At 48.3% G+C, this 20418-nt stretch overlaps 1 long non-coding RNA gene across 15 annotated transcripts; it reads right to left on the reverse strand.

The window, feature by feature from the left end:
- Window positions 1–10087: 10087 nt before the first annotated feature.
- Window positions 10088–15924, reverse strand: LOC102552119 (uncharacterized). Of its 15 annotated transcripts, XR_015641080.1 has the most exons (7): window positions 15486–15924; window positions 15225–15329; window positions 12641–12814; window positions 12411–12532; window positions 11889–12074; window positions 11366–11609; window positions 10089–10536 (listed from the first exon to the last, which is right to left on the reverse strand). It is a non-coding gene; the product is annotated as an uncharacterized LOC102552119 (long non-coding RNA). The 15 variants fall into 15 exon arrangements; XR_015641072.1 differs by lacking the exon at window positions 12641–12814 and having other exon boundaries at window positions 10088–10536; window positions 11889–12131; window positions 15598–15924; XR_015641073.1 differs by lacking the exon at window positions 12641–12814 and having other exon boundaries at window positions 10088–10536; window positions 11889–12131.
- Between the last annotated feature and the right edge of the window lie 4494 nt (window positions 15925–20418).

The raw sequence follows: 20418 nt of genomic DNA on the forward strand, positions 1-20418 counted from the left end.
AGCCAGGCCTCTGTCGCCATCTGCTGGCCAGGTCCTGTTACAAATACTTCCTTTAGCTTGGCAAGAGACACACAGTGACTTAAAGCTTTCTTTCTTCCCCAGAGTACCACAGTACCACAGGGCCACATTGCTTAGCAGCGGAAATCCATTCCCAGGAACCCATCATTCGGGGTTTTACCGTGGAACTGTCACAGCACTTAAACCTAGCAAGCTATACATGTTAGGCTGTGCAGTGTGTTATGTGGGCAAAGCCCGAGGCCAGTGGTGAACTAAACCACTTGCGGCAGAGCCAAGCACAAGAGAAAATGGTACGATTGAAACACATGGAAAATGGGGTTGGGGATTTAGCTCAGTGGTAGAGCGCTTGCCTAGCAAGCGCAAGGCCCTGGGTTCGGTCCCCAGCTCAAAAAAAAAAAAAAAAAAAGACATAGAAAACAACAGAGGCGCGAGCCCACTGCTCTTACATCGTTTGATTGTAAGCTTTGTCTCTTAGGGAAAGGATCTTTAAAAAAAACACACACACACACACTAAAACAGCAATAGAAAATATAATCACTACATGAACTAGTGACCCTGTCCCTCAGAGCTAAATGTTATACAGTCTATGTAATGGTGCTTGGTGTATTTACAATTGGCTGCCCAACAGATTTGTTTACACTAGCGTTGTCATAGAAACGGCCACCATATATAGCTCATTACTGACCAGTATCTGCATGGTGCTCACGACTATTCATTCATTCAGAAAGCAGTGCTTTGAAACAATGAAGCAACATGCACAAGGCCAAGGAGGAGTGGGGCTGTTTCTGATCTCAAGTCTATACAATCCCCAAGCTAGTAGTCCTTCATCCCACTTAATGCCATTATGAATTAGGAACCCGGGCTATCGCATCCACCTGCCGTTTCCATTCCTGGTCCAGCTACTTCCTCCTGAATCTCCCCTGTCCTGTATCACTGTCCATCTGTTTACTTTCTCGCCGACTTCTCTCCCTTCCCCACCAATCCCCACTTCATCCTCTTAGGGAGGACACCTGGAACCTGAGTGGGCGATAGAAGCCTAATTCTGGAGAGAAGAGAATAGCAAAGAAGACAGGAGGGTGACAAAGTGACGATGACAAGCCCAGCAAAAAGCCTTCACAGGGTTGACAAGGTTTGCTCAAAAGAGATCAGAGATAGAAACACCCCGTTGCTATGATTTTAGGATCGCAGCGATTGTCTCTGCTTTTAGAATTGTAACCATTGTCTCCGCTCTTTCTTTGGCAAGGAGAAAACAAGAAGTGATTTCCCTGTGCTGAGAAATATGTGACAGAACTGGAAATCAGGCCAGTGCCAGCTGGAAGGCTGAAGCTCCAGATGGCAGGGAGCTGGGCTCTTAGAGAAGTGCCCTCCGGGAGTTGTGGCTGGCATCTGCCTCAGGTAAAGCAGTCAGTCCTGAGGGCAACTGACTAAGAAGTAAATGGCAATCTATAAATTCTTTATTCTAGAAGCGCGAGGCCTCCGTCTGTCTGTTAATACTGTATTATGTTACCACAGTATACTGAATGCACCTGCGATGGGCAACATTCACTTACTGGTCCCGTGTAAAGGTTGTAACTGTTGCTCTGTCTGCAGCAGGCTTGGTAAGATGGTAAGAAGGGCTGTGTGCCTGCAATGCTTCCCAACTCTGTGTTCAGTGACTTCACACTGTCAGCCGCAGCCAAGGCAGGGAGATGTGCGCAGTTGGAACTGGCAGATGTGCTAGACCAGGGGTGAGTTTCAGATGCTCACATCCTTGAGACCTCCGCTACCTCTAGACCTTGCCTGGCGGAAGTCTGGGTGTTACGAACTCTCTTTCCGGAGTATCTGTCCACCGAACAATCCCTCTTCTGAGCTCTACTCAGGCTGTCCTTTTGGAAAATCTTCCTTGAAACAGTAATCCTTCCTCAAAACACAGCTCCTTCTCTGGCTGTTCCTCTTGATCAAAGGCACTACTGACCCCAAGTCAGATCCTTGGCAGAACCTAGAACCCACCTGGTTAAGCCTTGAGATCTGTGATGGTGGACCGCTATTGTCAACTCAATGAGATTTACAACCTCTGTGGAAACAAGTGCCTGGGCATGCCTGTGAGGGGCTTTTGGGATGAGGCTGAGGCAGGAGGATACACCCTGGGCAGGCTGGGTCCCAGCCTGAGCAAAGGCCTAAAAGCGAGTTGAAACAGCAGCACCTATTGTCCCCTTTCACTGACTGCGGATGCCGTGTGACCAATTCTCCCCTGATACTGTATTCATGCCTTCCCTCCCATGAAGGACTGTAGAAAATGTGAACCAAGCAAGCAACCCCTCTTGCCTTCAGTTGCTTCTTGTCATGTGTTTTGTCATAGCACTGAGGACCAAGGAAATAGTGAATACACCGGTCCTACTGGTCCCAACCCCCCAGCTTAATCCTCTGCTTAGACCCCAATGTTACCTTCCCAGACATAATACAGCCAGCTCCTTCTGGATTCATACTACATACATATGCACAAAAATAACATATGTGCACACAGATGTAACAGTAATAAAGAGGTGGAGGTCATGGATTCAAGGTGCAATGGGGAAGAACACGGAAACATTAGGGCTGGGAGGGGTGGAAATTGTGTAAATACAGAACTCGTGTATGAAATCCTCAAACCCCAAAGAGTGATTATTAAAAACAACATTCCTGCAGTGAGCTGTGCTTTAAGTAATGGAAAGGGGATACCAGCTCCTTGCCCTCCAAAGTCTGTTTGCGACAGGATCCCTAGCAGCGAGGGTTCTGGGTGGCACGTCAGAAAGGATATTTTAAGGTAGACACTAATGCGTCTACACATGTCTCTGCACTCAGCAAAAGGTTCTGCTTGTGCCCTCGAGGCTGTGCTACCTCCCATCAGGTTGGAGTCAACCATTGTCTCCAGCTCAAGAGCCAGAATGGAATCAGAAACCCAAAGTCTTACATACGTGTTTCCTGAGTTCAAAGCCAGCGATCAGTAGAAGGCAGACCAGTGATGCCCTGCATTCAGCGATCAAATACCCCTCTGCTGACGACGGGAGAGACTTTATAGACTGAGAGGAGGAGGATTCTTGTGAAGATGGGGTGCTCGTGAAGATGGGGCAGATTAAATCTCTTTGTGTCGTGACTCTGTCCCCACTCAGATAAGGGCGGAGAGCCTTACAGAGCCCAGGTCTGGGTTCCACCCAAGGGAGAGATTCCCATAACAAGGACGCTAGTTGTCAGGGCAGCCTCCAGAAAGGACAGGGTTGGGGTTGGGGCATCTCTCAGGACAGAGACTGTGATCACAATTTCCCAGAGGTACAATAGCCAAGTCCCTATACCCATTATACAGACCAGGAAGTTTTAATGACTTGTATAAGGAGGATAAGTGCTAGCAAAATCCCTTAGCTCTCTTTGCTCCAGTGCTTTTGAGATTTCCACCATCCTCTCCCGCCTACACGGAGAGGTGGCACAGATACTAGTTCTCAGCAAAGGACAGAGACCCTAGTGGCTGATCATGGTATTTCAAGTTATACCTTGGAAGTCCGCATAGGGATGTGTCGGTAGCTTCACTAGGGGGCGCCAGTGCCTCCGGCATGGTTACATTCCATCCAGGAGGTGCCCTGTGACCAGTGAAAGCCACCTCTGAGCGATGAGCGACGCTTTTCAGCAAGCACAGAGCTTGCCCTTCTTTGTAAGCCTGTTCTCTTAAGCGCACAGCCACCACGCCGTCTGAAGAGTAGGATCGAGTTTGGTAGAAACTTCAAACCTCTCCGGACAAGCCACACACTAAACAGAGATTTCTCCAAGTCTGCTCAGGTGCCCATTTCCTCAGTCCCGCCAGGAGCCTCTTTAACGTCCATGCTCTTAGGCCCTACCCCAGCCTCCGGAACGCAAACTCAGCTGAAGCTCAGCAATCATATCGAGACCGAGTATAGAAGATTCGGAAGCCAAATGAACGCAAAGGTTGTTGTTACATCTCAGTCCTTAGATTGACCTCACCTGGTCATGTTGGACTCCCCCAAAGTACAAAGGAGAGTGAGGTCAGACTTCATCCCAAATGTGTCTGGCCCCTAAAGCCAGCTGAGCCCTGCTCAAGGTGTGGGGGATACCCCATAGGCAGCACCCTGTAAAGAATGAAACTCTTGGATTTTGTTGTCAATATTCTCTCTCAACCATGACCCAAAGACCTTACGGATGAGGGGTGTGTGTGTGTGTGTGTGTGTGTGTGTGTGTGTGTGTGTGCGCGCGCATGTGTGCGCGTGGGCACGTGTGTGTGTGTTTCTTGATACTTTTCCCGGTTAGATAACCAACACCCTTGCACTGGTTTTAAAAGTAAAACCATATTTCCTTTAGCATTCTAAGCATAGATGAACTTGGCACTCACTATTCGGTGGTGGATATGGTCTGAATGTGTACCCCAAAGCTGATGTGTTGAAAATGTAAAACCCAAAGTGATGTGTTGGTGGTGTCGGGAGGTGGTAACCAGGATTGATGAGGTCATGACGTAGTGCTCCAGATGGGGTGTTAGTGGCTTTGTAAGAAGAGGGAACGCTGAACCTACAGACTTGCTTCATCTCACCAATGGGTGCCCTCTCTCCTGTCAGGGTGAAGCAAGAAACCTTCACCAAATGTTATGACCCTTCATTTGCCAGCCTGCCAAAACATGAGACAAATACCTACCATTGGAATATGCTTATTAATTCTTCGAGAATTCATACACATATGTAGTGCACCTGGATCATGTTCACCTCCAGTCCTCCCCTGAACTCCTCCCAGGTCCACCCCCACCCTCTCCTAACTTCATGCCCTCTTTCATTTTTCTAATCCTACCATGTTCAACTTAAGAAGCCCATATCAAGAATGTGGGAGCATCCCTTGGAGCATGACTGACTAAAACGCAGGCTCTCTTCCTTCAGGAGCCTCGCCTGGCATTAGCGCCTCAGCTGGAGCTTAGGAACTGGTGTTCCTCACCCCCCCCAATTCACCCATATTCTTTATAAATTACCCAGCCTCAAGTATCATATTTTAGCAATGGAAAATAAACTTAAACGAGCACTGACCTACTCATCAGTATTTTCACTCCCTAGTGACCAACTGCCTGGTGTTGAAGGGTTCCTTTCTGGAACCTTCCAACTTATACTGTGTCTATTCCTGAAGAATTAATAGGGGAGAGGCACAGAGTCCTTTGTCTATCAGCAAACAGTAGGTGTGCTTTGAGTTATTTATTCCCAATAATCAGAAGCAAAGGGAAGATGGGTCCTTTGTAATAAAATACGCAAGAGGAGAAGTAAAGATGAGGTGTGGACTCATAAGCGAGGCAGGAAGAGTTGTGGGTTTTTTTGTTTGTTTTGTTTTGTTTTGTTTTTTGAGCAATTCCAAAGTGGAATTAGGTCCCTGTAGGGATGTTTCTGTGAGTTTAAAAACTGTGCCTTCCCCAACTGCCCCCCACCCCCTCCAGCTTTACAGGGACACAAGACTACAGCTTTGTAGAGTATAGTTCATGATCCTATAAGGGCAACATAACAGAAGGTAGTGGGGAGCAGAAGAGGGGGGATGGGACATGCAACAACCAAAGAGAAAGTCACAAGCAAGGGGACCTCAGTGAACCCAAGGTTCTGCCTCAGGTGACTTCATTGTAGCCTCGGCTCTGAGCGTGCGACACCCATGCTTCGCACAGCACCCGCTATGCCAGCAAGCACACGCAGAGCATGGCTCAGATTTGAGACTCCAGCACGTTATGAATCCATGTCTTTGCCATACACACAAAGTCTTCTCCTCTTACAAAAGCACATGGATCGAATGATAAGAACCAAAGGCCCCCAACATGTTCCCGTTGTCTGTCCTTAGAATGTGTGGCTGTGAATGGAACTGCGTTAGGATACTTTGCTTTAAATGGCGCTGTTGGAGTATGTGGGGCCGAAGAGCTAACAGACACAAATCCCTGAGCTCAGTCCCCAGCACTGCAGAAAAACCAACTATGGCAGCCATGATGCCAGCATTCTAGACTGGAGGAGAATCAGAAAACAGAAGCCAACCTCAGTTACACAAGAAGTTTGACACCAGCCTGGGCTATGTTAGACACTTTCTCAAAAAAAATATTAAATTAAAATAAATTGAATTTACTTTTGAGTTGCTGAATGGAATTTTATTAAAAAATTAATTGTTGACTGAATGTTGACATTATATTAGGATCTCTAGCTGTTTCTGAAATGACCCTAAACACGTTTCTGCCACGTCATAGAACCTATTTATACTAAGCTGTAGCTTCAGCGTTAAACCCAGCTATCATCTCTGATGTGGAAGACATCCTGTGTCTTACGGCATCAGACATTCGGCCAATATTTAATCCTTTGTATAAAAATAACCTTGTCCATCTTACCATCGTGCACACCTATTTTCATCTGATTAAGGATAGCATTAAACGCAATCAAAGAATAATTTAGAAATAATTTTCTACATGATTCGTCGCTGGTAAATGTTCGGTTTGTATACACATTTTATAAACCGGTGCACGCACCTGGGGCTGTGTGTGGTAGGGTTTAAGAAGCCCCACCCTAAACCAGGTCACAACAGAGGGTGGCATGGGAATATGTCTAATCAGAGGTGCAGGCACACAGAGCTGTCACCGTGGAGTAGAAGGCACCTGCCCACCCGCTGCCTTCCTTCCAGGTCTGAAGCCACTCAAAGGGCAAGTTCCGGGAAGGAGCTCTCAGTGTCTGCTGCTTTGGGCCTTGGGGTCTCTTCTCTCTCTGCTGCGTTGCTTCAAGGACACGGGATGAGTTCAAGACATCGATGATGGTCAGAGGAGCGTTCTCCTGAAAACACATCTGATACCACAGGGCAGACAGACAGACAGACAGACTGGGAGAAACAGATCGGGTTCAGTGGAGTCAAGTGGGGAATAAATTACAGAGGAACAGATCTGAAGTCCATAAAATTCAGTTCACACCAAATTATCATGCATCTCTGCAACCTCACAGGCAGGGGCCAGGCTTGTACCTGATAATTATGAAATGGCTTCAGAGGCCAGGCGAATGCATTGTGTGGATCCTCAGGTACTTACTTTAATGAGCATGTGGGAAAAAATACAGTGGCGTTCCCAACCTCTATTTTCAGTAGTAAGGCCTTTTCAACAGACTTATTTTTAGTCCCAGAAGCATCTTGACTTGCTTATTACATAATGGAATGTCTGTCACATGACCAAATCACCCCCATAAGTACGTACAATTATCGTGCAGCAGTTGGCATGAGAGTGAGTAGAAAGAAGGGTTAAGTAAATAAAATCGTAAACAGTTTGCCGAAATTGCACATGTATTTGGAGTAAGAAAGCAGTGGACGGTGGGAAATGCTGAAGCTTTTGTGGGCTCAACAGGGCAGGCATTGCTTTAACAGAGAAGACCCCCGTTTCAGTGGCATTGGTGATCAGTTGCATCGGTGGCCCCCAATAAGCCTGCTAGCACAGACTTCACTCTCACGTTTCCATGGAGCCTCTCCCTTTGACGCTCCCGTCTTTGAGGAAGCCTGGGGATTCTGTGTCTCCTAAGCCCGGCTCTTAAAGCTCAGCTAGCTCCGTGTTGGTACTCTTAGGAACCGAGTGGAGAGTCAGCAAGGAAGAGCAGAGGGGTGTGTGTGTGTGTGTGTGTGTGTGTGTGTGTGTGTGTGTGTGTGACTTTGGATGTGTACACGAATGGAGTCCTTACTCATACATAGTCAGTCATAGACAGCCCCTCCAAACTCCCTCACACACTCTTAACTCACATACAAACTCACTGTGTTCTCATTCATTCATAGGCTTCCCTCCATTTTAGTCACACGTGCACACTCTGTACTAATCTATACCTCTCAGTAACCACACACACACACACACACACACACACACACACACTACTCCATTTCTTGACTGAACATTAAGTGACACCCTTGTTCTTCAGTCCCCTCTAGCCTCTGGACAGCACACAGTCCCTCTGGTGAGGAAGGCAGAGAGTCTGGACTCTAGTTCTTATCACTCCTAACTTTCCTCTCACTCCGCTGTCTGGTGGTGTCTAGACTGAACTGGTCTCTTTATCTCGAGTGCCATATTTATATAGAGGGCACCTCCCTGCCTGCCCGCTGTGATCCTTCAAGCCCTGGCTCCTCCTGTTAAAATGACCTTGTAGTTGTTGCAGACTCTAGAATTCATATTCTACTCAACAGGAGCGCCGTGCCAATGGGGGAAACCTCTCTCCTGTGACTTCCCATGAGCGTGGGCCTGGTTGACAGGACCCATTTCTTCTCCTGTCATTCAGGAGCCCGGATGCCTTTTGTCCTATGACCCTCGGTTCTTTTAGTCAGAGCTTCTCAACCTGTGGGTCATGACCCCTTTGGATCAATGTGCAACGATGAAAATACATCCCGCCTGTCAGATGTTTACATTGTGATTCATAATAGCGACAAAAGTACTGTTATGAAGTAACAACAACCAAAACCCCTCTGCGGTTGGGAGTCACAACACGAAGAATTGTATTAAAAGTTCCCAGCATTCGCAAGGTCGGGAAGCACTGGTTTAGGGTCTTAAAGTCCTCCGCATCCAGTGATTGACTGGGAAGGGAGCACCAGGAACTGTCACCTGACTCAGGAAGTGCACTGAGGTTGTTCCTGCAGTCTGTGAGCAAGAATCCAGCACACAGCCAACACAAGGAGCAAGGCAGGCTGGGAAAGCACAAGGAGCAAGGCAGGCTGGGAAAGCACAAGGAGCAAGGCAGGGTGGGAAAGCACAAGGAGCAAGGCAGGCTGGGAAAGCACAAGGAGCAAGGCAGGCTGGGAAATGCTATCCACGCCCGGCCATGTTCTCTTCAGAAGTAGGCTACAGTGCTATCCCTGCAAGGCGGTAGCATATCGATGTGTATGTGGGGAGGTTAGCATATGCCTGGTGTACAGCAACAAATGCACCGGAAGGCAGAGCAAGATTCTTGCAGGGAGAGACTTGTAAGGCTCTATCAGGAATGAAGGCAGGTGCTGTGTGCCCTAAAGTCACTTTCACTGCTTCACAACTCCTCTGTGCTCTGGCTTCGGGTGTAGAAATACCTACATGAGTATTAGTATGTGTCATGTGTGTCTATGGGTTCTGTCCTATGTATGTGTAGTCGTATATTGTGGTGTGTGTATGTGTGGTCCCAGGTGTGGGGGTGGGTAGTACGTACGTGATCACGTGTATGTGTGTGGTATTGGTGTGTATGTGTTGCTGTATGAGTAATCTATGTGTAGAGTCATATGTGCCTAGTCACTGCTGTGAGTAGCGATGTGTTTCCACGGCCGTGCGTGTGTGACCATATGTATGCATGTGGTTACCTGAGTGCTTGTGTATGGTGGTCACGTGTATTTGCGTGGTCTCACGTTCGTGCTTCTGTGTGTATAGTTGTGTGTCATGGTCATATGCATGCGTAGTCATATGCATGTCTCTGGGTAGTCATATGTGTGTGATCCTATAGATCAGTATGTCTGGTGGTCATGTGGATGAGTGGTCAGGCTTTTTTGAGGACATATGTGTGTACAATCATATGTGGTTTTGTGTGGTCATACATGTGAAGTACTATGTGCATATATATTTGATTGTATATGCTTGAGGGGGGGTGCAAGGACTGTATGGACGCTCCACAGGTTTGAAGAATGGTTCAACCTGGGATTTGAGCATCATTTTATGAGGACAGAAAGATGACATGTATTTAGTAGTAACCAACCCTCACAGTTTGAATTTTGATCCTTCCCCACACAGACATAGGCATACGGATACTTTGTCTCCCACAGCTGTGAGCCACAGCTGTGAGTCACAGCTGTCCTAGGGAGCCCCAAGTCACTGACTGCATGTGCTGCTGCTGTGGTAAGGTACCCAGGAGGGGAGGTGGACTCAGTGTGTGCTTCGGCCTATGATATAGTCAACTTAGAATGGGTTCATGAGCATGAGCCCTTTGCAAGCCTAGCGTATGTAATATAAATATATAATATATGTCTGCACCTAGGCACGATACACTAGCATCTCATTAAAAGGTTCTTCATGAGCTCTGAAAGTGTATTTGATCTTACATCTTTAGTGTACAACCTTTTAAGACCCTCTATAACAAAAACTGGATGCACACATTAAGTATTTTATTGTGTTTCCAGGACGGTTATGCCGAGGGGAAAAAAAGTGTGAGAGCAGCTTCTGTGTTAAGGCAGCTCCTTCCTGTGTGGCCGGCCATCTCACCGAGAACGCAGCTGACACTATTCAGACTCGAGTATGCAGTAGACATTTTCTTTAGAGACAATAAAGGGAGTATGTCTCCTCCAGAGGAAAAGGACAGCATTGGTGGCCAGTGCTTAAAACATTTGCTCTCTCAGGTGAACATTAGAATTTTGGAGAATCTGTATCCACCAACCATGAATATGATGGTTTCCCAAGAACTGAGTGTTCATCACAGACGATGCATGCAGGGGTAATGGATGGGAACTGTAGCCCTCAGAGAATGAAATTCGCCCACAGTTTGAAGCTCTGCAGGACTCTGAAGCAATGTTTTGAAGTGACCAGTGGATGACCTTACAGAGTTATGCACCGGGAGAAAAGAAAAGTCCATGAAAGAAAGGTTGATGGGTTTTACGTAACAGCAATGGGAACAATTCAAGCATGAGATTATAACCTAGAATATGAAACTATTAGTTTCAATTTTATGCTGTGAAACAAAGAATATACAAAAACTATCTGGAACAGGCTGTTAAAATATTCTTTCTCCATCCCAACCCTCGAGGCAAATGCCGTAGGGGGATTGGGAGTTCAAGATCTTTACTGGCTACAGAGTACATGAGACACTGTCTCAAAGAAGTATGGATCCTTCCCTTCCTATCACTTCTGGTTCACTCTCTCTGATTCATGTTTAAAGGTGTGTCCTCTCAGTTTCCAGTCCCCACCACCGGCCACCATGCCAGCGGCTTGCTTTCCAGTCACAATGGACTCTTATTCCTCTGGAACCGTAAGCCCAAATAAACTCTTGCCTCAAGGGGGCAGGGAGCCTTGGTCATGGTGTTTTATAACAGCTATAGATGCACACGGTAAATATAAATATTAAAGCAGTCAAAAATAGTAAAGAATAATTTTAGGAATGAAATCAAATGGTTTGTGAACTGTTAGTGGAATAACACTAGGCATTTTCTTTAACTGTAATGACTGCCACATCAGCTCCTCTCCATTGAATAACTGAAGAGAACTAACCAAGCAGGGGCAAGATCCAGGTCCCAAGGAGAGAGCTCAGCAGAGGGGCAGAGGGTTGTCCTAGGCCCTGCCTGAGTGGGAAAAAATCAAAAGACTCTCCCCGTGCATGGGGTGGCTGGAGTGGGTGCAGGTGCTGGCTGGCGTCAGTGAGATGCCTACCAGGAAGCAGAAAGTTGTCTTCGTAAGTTTACCAGATCCTTAGCGAAGCGCTCACCGTCTCAGGTCTGTACCGGCACCGGGAAGACGCAGATGGGTGATGGGGTGAAGGCCCCTGTGGGCTGCCTCCAGGGCGGTGAAGGGATTGGTGGCTTTTCATAGATGTGGAAGCTGGCTGCCTCGGTCCAGATCTGCATTCCGTCACACGATTTTCCACGCACCTATGCGGGATGTCTAAGGTCTCGAACTATGAGATGGGACAATGGTACATACCCTGAGAGGTGGCTTTGAGCATTGAAACCGTTAGCATGTTAGTCAGGGACGGAGCAGGCGTTCGATCTTCACAAGACCAAACATTGGTTTGATCTTCATCAATAACTCTTTTCCTTACCCGCCTCCCACACACACACAGTCAGTCTTCCCTCCACACAGTCAGTCTACAGTCCACTTTCCTCTGCCTGTCTTGACTTTCACCTAGATAGCAAGACCGGAAACGCATCCTCTGACACATAAACTCCTTTCTTACCTTTGAACACAGTCTTGTGTGGACTGGACATGGTGTTGGGAGCAGGGGCTAACATCAGGTGGCTGCGAGCCTGTGATGGGTGGGAGCCCGAGAGAACCACAGAGACTCATCTGACCTGCCACGATCCATCTGGTGAGTTAACTGAGCCCTGGTTCCTGGTTCCGGTCAACACCTGAAGCTGAGGAACTGTATCATTTGCCCAAGGTGAGACCACTTAGAAGTAATGGCACGTAACTTCCACTTCTGGCAAGATCAGAAGAGCAAATTGTTCTAAATCCCGATGCCAGAAATGGGAAATTCTATACCAGGAAACCGTGTGTTTGTGCACAATGTTATTGGAAGTACCTACAATATCTGGCCATCCATGTGTGTAAGATGTGCAAAATATCAATTTTTTTGTGCATGTAGGCTTGGACCCCATCTCTAAGATATCTTATTATCTATATTTTTCTAAAGTAAAATTTAAAAACAGAGATACAGAATACCTCTGGTTCCACACATTACAGGGTGAAGGATGCTTACCTGTGTTATGAGTTGATTTTGATTTGCCTGCGCCAGTCTCCCTTGAAGCTGCATATCTTGGCGTGACCAGTAGAGGGCACCAATGTCTGCAAAGCGGTCTCTTTCTAACCCTACCTTTGGCCCTGTGGCAATCACAGAGATACAAGTGGGATCAGATTTCTCCACCAGGCCCAAAAAGCACTGGGGAGCACAGCTGGCTGCACACCTCTTGGCCCTGAGTCATAACTCACTCTATCACGTCGCTTTGAAAGTAGTCTGGTCTGATGAGCATGGTCCTAACCCTGGGCTGCTCTTTTACCTCTTGATAACCCGTAAGAATGGATGCTGCTGAGAAGGGGCTGTTCATTCCACCCCAGGCAATGCTGGAGCTACAGGATCACCTCTCTGATCATAAGTTCCCTCATCTGCAAAAGGGACAGAGCTCATCTGAGCTTCCAGGAGCCTGGTGTAAACAAACATGCTCGCTGCATCCAGGGGACGCTGGGCATAACTTAGATTCTCGGAGTCCTCCAGTGGCTCTGGGGCTCCTAATGCCACCTCGTGACAGGCTTGTGGTGACAGTAATAATTGATTAAATTGGTCATAGTTTCCAAGGCTGTCATACTCATTGTTGTTTAATTCTGACAAGAATCCTATGCAATTAGATGTGTTTTTACAGTGCTTGTTCATTTAATGGTGCCAAGTTAGGGTTCAGGGCTAGTTCCTCAAATGAAGAATGAGGAGCGGCTCACAGTTTCAATTGCCATTCAGAGGTCACTGCTGCTGGCCCATCCCCTGGGAGCTGAGGGAGTGAGGGCAGGCTCTGTAGGCTGGAAGTGAGCACTGTGGTGGACTTCTCCCATCTAGCTCCTAAGCTCTCTTAGGAAGGGGGGGGGGCACAGCCCCAGCTTCTCTTACAGAGGTGAGGCAGCTCAGGTAGGGGAGAGTCGAGCAAGCTGAAGAGGCCGGGTCTGCAGAATAGAATGCTGACAGAGGAGACGGAAGCTAGCACTGGGGAGCAGGAGGAACACGGCAGACTTCCGAGAAGCTGGGGCCTCCTTAGGTCCCTTGCGTGACTGTGTAAACTTTGCCTCTCCATTTTGCAAAACAGAAAGAAATACTTTTCCTGCCCATGTTTAGATTTTTGAAAAAGTAATTTTAAAACAATCCCTAATCCTTGTTGGTGGTACGCGTCTGAGCTGGGCCCTCTCGTGGAGCCAGACAAGCTTGAACCTGTTTTGGGACAGGCAAGAACAAGCCACCTGCGGCTCTGTTGGGAGGCAGTTTGGGGTCCATGGGTTTTTACTAAAAGAGAAGGGGAATGCGTTTCTGGTGACAAGGCTGGGGGTGGTAACTAGGTCTGTCCCTGGGGCTCAATATGAGGTTCTTGCTGGAGCTTCGGAACTGAGGGTGAAGGAATGGTTTGATGGGGGTACCCCAGAAGCCACTCAGTGCCCAGAGATTGAATCTCTGTGGAGGTAGGGCACAAAATGACTTAGTGTCAGTAGACTGGAATAAAAAAGCAGGAGATTTCCGTGGTGGCTTGTGGGAGGCTCCTCTAAGGTACCAGAGATACACCGGACCCTAGAAGAAGCTGGGCCAGGGTACTCAGGCCCTGGCTAGACGGGCAGCAGCTGTGTCATGGTTACCAGCACAGGGATGCTATGGTAGAGGCCTGGGAGCGCTTAGACGTGAACTTGAAAAGGTGATAGCCATGGGCTTTTTCTGCCTTAGTTTGTGTTGAGTCATAAACAGAAGGCCACCAACTTAGTAATCTATAGTGAAAACGATTTGATTGGTTCATGATTCCAGAGACAGAGGAAGCCAGGATGGGGGGTGGGGTCTAGAAGGAGAGAGAGGTTAGAGAGAAAGGATGAGACCACTGCCTGTGTAGGAAATATCACTGTCAGAAAGAGGACAGAGACCAGGTAAGGTAGGTCACTGTGTGGGAGTTATACCGCAGGGCCAAAATGCGCACACACTCGGGCGAGGGACAAGCGTGGACATCTATTACATCTATGTGAGCGGTCACATGACACCCCACCGTAGCAGGCCTGCAGTGCCTGCGCCTCCACTCACTGTGGAAGCTTGCCCCAACCCCCACCCTGCCCCCATGCCTGTCTAGGAGGCTCGAGACAGTGGCTGGTGTGTTTTTCATTTCCAGGGATCAATTCGGAAGTAAGCAGTCACTTTCTGTCCGAGTTAGTAGTCTGTGTCCTGTGTTCTTGGGGAACTGGCTCCAACCCTGACGTTTAGAGCCTCCGGAACGTTAGATCTGGAGCCAGACGCGTGGGTTTGAAGCTTGGCTCCAAGCTTACATACAAGAGGGTCACCTGCAGAGTAGCAGTGACCTTTGGGACAAATACATATGATATGAGGTGGAGGTTCCCACCGCAGTGGCTGTGTCTGTCTTTTCTCACTAGCTCCTTTCCTTTGCTCCTTCCTTCTTTCCTCTCCCTTCCACATTTCTTCCCTTCCTTTCTTCTTCTTTTTCCTATTATTTCCCCCCTTTGTTCGTGTCTCAATAAACCTGAAAAGCCTCACCTGTTTTTTTTTTTAATTTCTTTTTTACTCTGCTGATGCCCAAGTCACTTCATACCAACCATAATGATCACCAGAATGATCACTGTACATTTAAGGAATGACTGGGCCAGTGGTAAACACTGCCCCACGTAGCTGACCATGCCTTTAGTCCAGGCCAGAGCTATCCCTGGATGCATTTGGTTGCCACCAGTTCTCCAGGGAAACCAGATCCTGCTCTGTGCACGTCCCATGCATAAAAGCCCACAGCAGTGTGCTGTTTCAAAAGTCTTTTGCTCTCATGACGCAACTCACCTAGGAGCCAGTTGAAGAGAAGTCATAATCTACCCTCGAGCACGTCGGATGCGCTTGCTGCTGGGAGACAGTGGGAAGAATGCACCCAGACCACCAGGAGGAAACCTGCTCGGGAAGAAGAGATGAGGAGACGAGGTCGGATCTGAGTGTGGCAAAGGGTGTGAGGAAGATATTTCTGCCCAAAGGCCAAGGGGAAAATGCTAACCCATCCCACCCTGAGATATGTCTTCCCTTTCCAAAAGTGAAGAAAAGGGTAGGGACCTATTCAGAAATGTCAGATGCTTCTGCTGTACAATGTCATCTGGTCAGGCTGTGAGCACAGGGAGAGATAAATTAACGTTCATTCTAAAAGTGTGGTTAGTCTTCTTCTTACTGGGTTGCACAATCCAGAGCTGTCCTGGTGCAGTGAAGGATTTGGCTGGGATTTGGCTTCATTTTATTCCTTTCAATTGGTGAACGTGTACCTTAGTCCATTTTTCTTTTTTCATAACAAAAATCCCGAGACTAAGTGAGTGACAAAGAACGAAATAGTAATGGTAATGTGTTCAGCCCACAGCTGTTGGAGGCATGGCTCTGGCGCCTGCCAGGGGCCTTGTGCTACACACTAACATGGGAAGGGAGCTACGGTAAGCTTTTCCCCTGAGGTCGTCCTAGGAGACCCCATCCCTGAGACCTCATCTGATCCCGATTACTTCCCTACAGCCTCTCCAGGTTCCATTAACTCATAAAACTACCGCAGAGACAGAACTATAAGAGTCAGGCTTCCAGAATGTTCAGAGGAATGGAAAGAATGAGGCGTGAATAGAGAGTTGGGGCAGCAGTGCATTCTGGGATCACGCCACTGGGCAAATCTAGAGCAAAGCTGGGGGCACTCATGGGTGGGGTTGACTGGGGTGGAGAACGTGCGGGGCTGTCAATCACCTCTGCTCCAGGGCAACGGAGCTGAGCAGTTGGTTTTCACGGACCTCACAGGGAGAGACCAGTAGGCTCTCAAGTATACACTCCGGAATGATACACTTCCCAGTGTAGCAACATCCAGCCCTCAGACATCCAGCTCCACGCCGCTTCTCCATGCTATGGGTCTGGTTTTGTTTGATACAGGGTTCACTTTCTATGAGTCTTTCTTCATGTGGTAAAAGGACAGCACTTACTTAACATCTGCAGGCTCACCTCCTCTCGGGTTTCAGATGTAGCGGGGCATGGAGGGGCGAGGGGCATGGGAGGGCGAGGGGTAGGGTCGGGGGAGCCCGCCTTTTTCTTTCCTTGCCCCTGGAGTCCTGAGAATGAGCGCCAACAGCCTCGGGATAAGTTACGTGCTCGCCATTGACTGTCCAGAGAAATACCCATTTCCCTCTGACCAGTCCTGAGTCCACCATTCACCTCGGAGCGAGAGGAGAATGTTTCATCCACATGGTGGTCTATGAGTGGTACCAGCTGGTACCTTGTGGGACACTAGGCAGAAACTGGGAATGTATAGCTGCTTTTCTGTGGCTGTGATATAACGCCACGACCATGCGACTTAGAGAAGAAAGAGTCTTAGAGAAGAAAGAGTTTACTCGGGCTCACAGTTCCCGAGGGGTAGGAGAGTCCATTGTGGTGAAAGTCATGGTAGCCAGCATCAGGCATGGTGGCATGGTGGCACAGACAGGATGCTGAGAGCTCACATCCTCAGGATTCAACTTCCTGAGCTTATGGGGGCATTCACTGAACACTGAGTACTGTGAGTACCGAGTACTGAGTTCATTCAATGTCCTGAGCTTATGGGGACATTCACTGAATACTGAGTACTGTGAGTACTGAGTACTGAGTACATTCAACGTCCTGAGCCTATGGGGACATTCACTGAACACTGAGTACTGTGAGTACTGAGTACTGAGTACATTCAACGTCCTGAGCCTATGGGGACATTCACTGAACACTGAGTACTGTGAGTACTGAGTACTGAGTACATTCAACGTCCTGAGCCTATGGGGACATTCACTGAACACTGAGTACTGTGAGTACTGAGTACTGAGTACTGAGTACATTCAACGTTCTGAGCCTATGGGGGGATGTTTCTCATTCAGACCACTCCAGGAATCTATTCCTAATTTCACTAGGAATCTAACGAGAAGGAAACCACCCCTCAGCTGAGAGGCAGCTTCTACTCCATCCAATTCTAGGGCTCCCCTATGGATATAGTGTTTCTTGTAACACTGTATATAACGGAAGCCTGCTTGTCCATGTTGCCACAAGACATGGGAATTCTTTACTTTTTAAGGCAGGATGATGTTACACCATATGCATCCGTTTCCTCCCTTGATTCATCCATTCATACATCAGTGGACAGTCAGGCTCCATCCAGACCTTGCCTTTAGGAATGGTACTGTGTTAATGAGGGGGCGCAGATAACCCCAAGAGTCTTGGCTCTGTTCCTTTGGCTTGTGACCAGAAGCGAGGTACCTACCCCATCTCACAGCTCTATTTTTGGCATCTGAAGACCATTCACATCACTTTCCACAGCGGCCGGGCTCTCTGTCCCCACTTCTGCATACCCTCACCGGTACTTACTCTAGTCGCCCTGGTCTGTTCTGAAAATGTCAGCCGAGGTTTGAACCTGCAATGTCCCTCACAGGCTCAAGCTTTTGAAAGCTCAGCAGCCAGCTTGGGCCAGTATTTTGAAGGCTGTGGAACTTGCTGAAGAGGAGGCCTGGCTGGTATAATCAGGTCCCTAGGTGTGTGTCCTTGGAGTCTGTTCTCACTCCTGCTTCTCAGTGTCCCTTCTGGTTCCTCCTCTGCCACACACTCCTGCTGGCAGGAGCTCCGCCGTGCCTCGCTAGTGTGAAAAATGGAAACCACTCTGAAATGGCAGCCCAGGTCAACTTCTCTTCTCTAGAGTGTTGCAACAGGTAGTCTGTCACAGCGATGCAGGAGAACCTGGACATGTGCTAGCCGGCCAAGAGGAGCGAAGTGACACCTTGCTGTGGTTTCCATGGCACTTCGCAATGACTGGCGCTTCCGAACAGTTCTTTATAGGCTTGTCTACTGTTCGTATGTTCTCTTCAAAGAACTGTCAATGCAGGTCACCCTACACCTTCCTCCTGGGGCTCGCTCAGTGAAGTTTCAGCTACCGATGAAGAGCAGCACCCCAAAACTGAGTATCTCAAAATGCAATGGTTCAGTTAAACATGATGGTGCATGGATGGGACCCCTGTACTTTGGAGGCAAATCTAGGAGGATCACCTTCACTTCAGGACCAGCCTGGGCTATATAGTTCAAGTGGAACCTGTGTTAGCTCCGCCCAACAGTTACCTAGCAACAGCCAGGTGTGCAACAGTTTACTAGCAACAGCCAGGTTAGAGCGTTCCGGCGCTCTCTCTCTCTCTCTCTCTCTCTCTCTCTCTCTCTCTCTCTCTCTCCCTCTCCCTCTCCCTCTCTCCCTCTCCCTCTCCCTCTCCCTTTCCCTCTCCCTCTCCCCCTCTCTCCCTCCCTATCTCCTCTCTCTCTCTGCCTCTTTCTCTCTCATTGTCCTCCCCACCTCCCCTTTCTACATGTTCCTGGCTGGCCTCTTCCCTTCTTTCTCTCTCTTCCCTTTTTCTGTCCCTCTCTGTCCATGCCCCAAATAAACTTCATTTTATACTAGACCCACAGTATAGCTGGTTCCTGGGTGGGGAGATGCCTAGGCGTGGGCCGGCTAAGGCATCCCCTTTGGCCTCATTAGCCACTGCATTATAAAAATGTATCAGCCTGAGCCACAAAGTGTGACCTTGTCTCACCCAACCTCCTAGGGAAAAAAAAAGAAGAAGAAGAAACAGAACCTAAAACAGCAACAAAGAAACAGGTTCTGTGGTACATGTTTTCCTGTCTCACCCCAGGTTGCTCACAGTCTCCGGCTGAGCAGGAGCAAAGCTCTAAGAGGGCTTTCTGCCGTCTCCTTGACCATCCTTAATTTACAAAGATGGGAAGGAGACAAGAGTACAGATTTGAAAGTTGCTCCAGCAGTGACCAGACCAAGAACTTCTGTCACATAACTGGCCAGGGCCACAGCCCTGATCCTCATTTGTCAGCTCCCTTCTTTAGGAATTTAAGGGTGGGAGCCATCTCTTTCTTACTGGGCTGTGGCAGGTCACTTGTCTGGGTTCCATGAACAAACTGAAAAGGCAATTCCAGCTAGACTCTGAGCATTAGAGAAGAACCCTGGGCACCTCTTATCCCAGGCTGAGTCTCAGATGCTTAACATCAACGAAGAGTGAAGACTTTGGAGCAAGAAGACCCTGCCTGGCCTTTGTCATTTACTTGAGTTCCACATCAAAGAGCCCATCCCATCCACTCATAGGTGCAGCCTCAGTTGAACACACAGCAGGTGTTTGCAGATGTTTGCTGGCTGAGTAAGTAAACCTCTATGAGTCTTACTCTCTTCCTTTCAAAATTAGTAATAAAACAGAAATAAGGACTGTAGAATGGGAAAGCCAACGTTTGACCCCTTGCTATGGGCCGGGAAACCCCGTGTGATCTGATCTCAACACACCTTGCCTGCTTCATTTCACTGAGTGCCGGGATTCTGCGCGCCAGCCACCAGTACCTGGCTCAGTTCCTCATTCTGACAACGCTGCTTTTAGTACCAGATGCACACTGACGGTTTCTACTATTTATCCACCAAGCCCCGCCATGCTGCCATGCTTCCCGGGCTAAGCCTCCTCTGTCCTCTGGGTCAAAGGCGCCTTTCTCCCTGGCCCTTTTCATCGGCGGCGATGTCGATTTTTGATTACTTATTGTTTAATCTTGGTGTTCTCCAATCCCGCATCAGCTCTCGGGACTAGGTTGCTCCAATGGATAGATCCAGAGCTTGGGCCAATGTCTGGCGCACAATAGGTGTGGGGTGAACCGGGCTAGCGCTCGATGCAGTAGGAGTGCGGTGCTGCGCACTTGGGCCTGCTCGGGTCATTGGATGAGCACCTGACACGGTACATTGAAGCTAATGTCCCTCCTTCCTGATCTCCTTGGGCACAAGTAACCACTTATTTAAGTGAATCAACAAATGTAGGAGCCCGTGAAGGACTGGAACTGAGCTCTCGCCCTAATTTGTGGGAGAAGACAGAGTCGGAGATGTAATTACGGAGCAATGAGCAAATGTCAAAAGAATTTCAGCAAGTAAGTGCAGCAGTTCTCCAGCTGTCCTCTCTCATTGTTCTTAAAATAAAAGGGTCTCTGCTGA

Source organism: Rattus norvegicus, chromosome 17, assembly GCF_021556685.1.
Source record: "Rattus norvegicus strain SHRSP/BbbUtx chromosome 17, alternate assembly SHRSP_T2T, whole genome shotgun sequence".
Taxonomy (NCBI): Eukaryota; Metazoa; Chordata; class Mammalia; order Rodentia; family Muridae; genus Rattus; species Rattus norvegicus.